This window comes from Palaemon carinicauda, unplaced genomic scaffold, assembly GCF_036898095.1.
Source record: "Palaemon carinicauda isolate YSFRI2023 unplaced genomic scaffold, ASM3689809v2 scaffold18, whole genome shotgun sequence".
Taxonomy (NCBI): Eukaryota; Metazoa; Arthropoda; class Malacostraca; order Decapoda; family Palaemonidae; genus Palaemon; species Palaemon carinicauda.
In genome coordinates this window covers 185496-190823 of record NW_027169369.1, presented here as the reverse complement: position 1 = coordinate 190823, position 5328 = coordinate 185496, and the positions used below count along the sequence as shown (strand labels likewise).

Sequence of the window (5328 nt, the reverse complement as noted above, 5' to 3'; positions counted from 1 at the left end):
GTTAAAACACGATATACCTAATTCCTAGCTATGAAGACTAAATAACTAACAATATCAATTAGTTAAGAGGCCGGTTAAAGCTGTTCTGGCTAGCTAAATAAGGCATGCAAAAGAACAGCGACGCCATAAAATGGCGCGTCCGGGACCGGCACAGCTCTGCCACAAAACACATTATTTTACGAAAAGTAGAAGTTACTTTACGGCTAGAGCTCATTTAAACAATACTGGGACCTAGTACTCAACTTTCCAGAAGAAGGCGAGGCTGAAGGTAAAGACATAATGGCGATGTAAGTCGATGAAAATCGCACAAGGGGAAATCCGACTAGAGCAAGGCGCTACAAGCAGAAGGAAGAGGACGGACGTGACGTCATTTAGCAATGGCGCCCGTTTGTTTACCTTTCGAGTACCAAAAGGAGCCACGGATGAGTGTAACTGTAGAATGGCTCCCCAGTTATTCTCCACCTTTCCATATCGAAGTGTTAACTCTATATGGGGTGCAGATAGCTATGTGGCGTGTCAATACATACGTCCCCTGTTGATATACGATATCCTAGAGGGAAACCTTTAGGGTACTCGCACCAGAAGTTAGAATTCTGTGATAACCTGTGGTTTAATTCTCTGGGAATATCCTTGTAGTTAAATATAGGCTACCCAAGGAAGCTACCGAAGGAACCTTCCATCAGGACGTCATGGCTTGAGCCCAAAAAGTGTGGATGACGAGTCAAAATTGAATATTGACAGGTTTGAAGTAAATTTTTTGTCCTTGAGGTAACAGATTCCTGACAGTAGGGCAATGAAGGCAATAGTGTTTAAGGTTACTGGCATTATCAAGGTTACACAGTTTACATGAGGTGTAGTGTGGTATATCTAGTGTCTGTCCAACCTGCCACACAGGACGATATCCCAGCCTTATCCTGGCACTTACGATTATTTAATAAGTTTATTACGACCAATGACGTCAAACAAGGTTACATACAGTACATCAGAAATTAGCAGGAAAAAGAAAAAAAAATATTACAGCATTGAATCATCGGTATATCATTTACAAAAATAACATATATGAGTTCGTATTCCATTATCACAACAACTGCAACCGACAGTTTAGCAACCACCAAAGTGTGATGACGATTCAAAATTACATCTAGGTGGTCATCTTTGAGTGAATATTGACAGGTTTGAAGTAAATTTTGTCCTTGAGGTAACAGATTCCTGACAGTGGGGCAATGAAGGCAGTAGTGTTCAAGGTTATTGGCAATAGCAAGGTTACACAGTTTACATGAGGTGTAGTGTGGTATATCTAGTGTCTGTCCAACCTGCAACACAGGACGATATCCCAACCTTATTCTGGCACTTACGACATTATGCCTACGCACCATGAGTCCACGACGCCGGTACTTGTGACGGCTATGCAGAAAGTTATCATGATGTTGTATGGAAACACTAGTGACCCTCTCTGCATCCCTACGCTGCACTGTACAGGCAAAAGCTGCTGAAAATATTCTATGTTTAAGGCAGCGAAGTGAGGGCTCATCATTTCTGTCATCAAGGTCCAGAGTGCAGGTAGCTTTAGCAAGACTGTCCACCATGTCATTCCCAGTGAGCCCAATATGGGAGGGTATCCACATGAAGGACATGTCAAGCGAGGCATTGTAAGCAGCAGCGAGTTGACACATTATGTCTTGCACAACACGGCCACAGCTGGGCCAAGAAAATGTCAGTGCCTGGCGTGCAGGTTTGGAGTCACAGATCACCAATCCATTCACATTTCTTCTAACAAGTAGAGTTACTGCATCCCATATACCTTGAAGTTCGCAATAAGTGGAACTGGATGAGTTTGGCAACCTGCGACCATGCCACCCACCCTCAGGAGGTTCTAAAGTTGAGGAGAACATAGCACATGCTGCACTTCCATCTGCCTGTATTGAGCCTTCAACGTAGATGTGGTGTCCTGAAGGAACTGAAATTGACACTTTGGATATTGTTTCCAAAACAAGCTGTTTCTGTAGACTGTTATGGGCATCTTTAGAGGTTGGTGTGAAAGTGACAGCAGGAATAGGAACCCACCATGGTGGCAAATCTAGGATGACTTCTTGCTCAGGTACACCAATATCAGGGTGTCGAAGATTTTCACATACTGCCCTAACTAGGTTATGGCCCCCTGGCCGGAGTTGAGGTCTTGGTGCATCTTCGTCAAGTGATGCTCTGAGGACAGCAGAGAAGTTTGAAGTAAAATGTGGAGAGTGTAGACATTTAACAGAAAACAAAGTTACATTGGCATAAATTCTCTCTATTAATGGAGGTAACATGAGTTCGGTCTGCATGTTGACTATCCGAGTGGAAGGAGGGCATCCAAGGATAAACCTCATTACTCTATTTTGGAACAGTTCTAGAGGTTGTAATGCCTGTCTGGGTAATTGAATTAAAGCAAGAGATAAATAGTCAACAACTGACCTTAAGAAGAGGATATAGAGGGTTTTAGCCACGGGGATAGATATACCTGTAGCCCTGGTCGCAAGCCACTTGATGGGAGTGAAGCGAGGCTCCAGTTGATCAAGAAGGTTTTTCACCATGGGGTGGATTCATTGTCATGCGGGTATAGCAGGGGTGATCCTGACTGGTGCACCTAGACATGTATACTATGTGCAGTGAGGTATAATATTCCCACCCATAGTGAACACTGGCAGGTCTCGGAGGTTCCGCGCAGAGAAGATTCTGCTTTTTTTCTGGGGAGAGTATGAGGCCACAGGAGGTACAGGACCTGTAGAAGTCTTGAAGGACACGCTGAACGTCTCGAGGGTTAGTGGAGTGGATGCAGACATCATCAGCATAGCAGGTTACAGTGGTTCCAGGGATAGCAGGGAGGAGAGACAGTACACGGTGCACAATTATATTAAAAAGAAATGGGCTCAATACACCGTCCTGAGGTGTGCCAAGCTCAAAATTTTCATAGGAGCTACATGCACCCTTAAAGAAAACAGGCGATTATTTGTTACTGAGATAACCTTTTATCCACTTCAGAAGGTTTCCTCTGACACCAAATTCGACAAGCTGATCAGAATTCTGGAGACCTGTGATCAATTCTCTGGGAGTATCAATTTAACCAAATATCCCTTAGAAAGCTACCTAAAGGAACCATCCATCAGGACGACATGGCGATATCACCCATAAATAGATTTTCCGCTTTGCTCAAAATCCGTTTTATGGAGAAGTAAAACTGTGTGTCATCTGCAAATAATTTGAACTTCTCACCATGCCTTTGTAGTAATCTTGATAGACCAATAGTATAGATGCAGAATAAGACTGGGCCAAGTACACCTGGAACACCACTTATTTTCTTGTTAAGGTTATTGTACTGAGGAAGTTAGGGCTGTCTGGATTCAGTTTCATCTGAAGAAATGCTCCTCACTGGATCGTTAGCCTCCATTTCTTTCATCATTTAGAAAAATGTCTAAAAAGCCTTCGATTTAAGGGTGCCGGTTTAGTATGTGGGCTACCTTTCGATTATGGCCTACGCAGTTCTACCTGTATTAGTATGTGACCTAACTTTACTTGACTGGACATAACCTAACCTAACAAGCCAGGTAGGGATCATACTAAACCAGAATAAAAAAAGGTCGGCCACATGCTAAACCAGCACCAATTTAAGTCCACATAGAAAAGGATTTGCTATTCTTTCCGTATAGTTAGGTTCTATTAATAACCCTTTTTTTTTTTTTTGGTTTGAGGATACTATAAGTGTTCCATAATCTGCATAAAAATAACAAGTAAACAAATTCATAATTCCACTACCGAGTGACAACAGCAATTCCCTCAATATTTGACAGTACCTACTTGCAAGCTCTCATCGATAGTGAGTCTTATTAATTCCATAATTTTAGTAGATTCTGGCATTCAAAGAAAGTTTATAATAGGTTTTTCGTATGTATTGTGTAATTTATCACAGTATGATTTCAAGATATGTGAAAAGTTGCAAGATTATGGAGCGTTCATCTGGAAACAAGCTCTTGTCGTTGACTTCTGTTGGTGTTATTAAATACTTTATAATATCTTCTCATTAACATTATATTTATTGACAAAACATATCTGAGGGAGAAATTTAGGTCAGTAAATAAGTTTTGATTACAATAATGTCTTTGTGGTATAAACAATACAAATTAAACTTCTTTATGGTATCAACAATACAAATAAATTATCTGTGCATAATAAACAGTACAAATTGGTCAGACGCGCAGCTTAACGTTTTAGGTGAGGTGACAACTGTCATGATCCATTGCTGGTAAATTCAGGTAATTGTAATGATTCTACTTGTATTTAAGTGAATATAATAAGGAGCAGAATTTAATCTGTACTCCTCAAAAACTAACAAGTGATTATATAATTTTCAATCTTCTTCTTCTTCTTCTTGGGGTATTAAAGCCAACACTTGTTGTTGGCACGGGCCTTTCCCTTGGTTGGCCTGTAGGTAAACAATCTAACAACGCATGGTGAAGAACTCATCACTTTGTTATTTTCTAGAAATCAGAAAAAGAAACATAAATGCGAGATAATTTGCATTTCTTGATAAATTTATTTTTAAATGAATGAAATTGTTAGTATTTTTTATATTTTTTTTTTATTTTCATTTAAAGGTAAATATAAAAAGTCGTTGATTTCACTTAAAATGTTGATGTGCAATCAGGGAAAATCTTCACACCTAAAAAACTCTGTGATTTATAAAGAACCAAGAACTAGAAGCATCTCTCTCTCTCTCTCTCTCTCTCTCTCTCTCTCTCTCTCTCTCTCTCTCTCTCTCTCTCTCTCTCTCAGACATAAGGCTGAAGCCTAGAGGCCAATCAAGAGCATGGGCCCATGCAACTTTATTGCTGTCCTTAAGGTTCAAAGGTTTCTCAGGAATAACAGAGGCAAGAGACAATAATAATACCTTAAATGAAGGACAATACCCTAGAGACTGACCATATATGAATAACCCCCTCTCCACCCTTAGTAGCACAAGGCTGGACAATCTAACAAGTCAGCATAGAAGAGTCTCACAAACTGCCTATGCAAGAGACAGTGTATTGTATAAGGCAAGGCAATCTCAGCTCATTCCCAGACTGAGAGGATCTCTCTGCCAGTGCTAGTACGTGCTTACCCGGCACAGGAGACACCAGTCTCCCTTCTGTGCCTGCCATGTATGTCTTCTATTTAGGTGTCTGGGCATGGACTCACTTATACAAAGAGAACAGACACTGCAAGGAGTATTCAGCGAACTGCAAATGTCAATTCTGCAGGGATTATGAATGGCACAGTGTCAACATATTCATTCTTGTTGTTGTGGGAATCAAGAGC

General features: G+C 40.8%; 1 pseudogene; it reads right to left on the bottom strand.

The window, feature by feature from the left end:
- Positions 1-1101: 1101 nt before the first annotated feature.
- Positions 1102-2306, bottom strand: LOC137635816 (uncharacterized; annotated as a pseudogene).
- Between the last annotated feature and the right edge of the window lie 3022 nt (positions 2307-5328).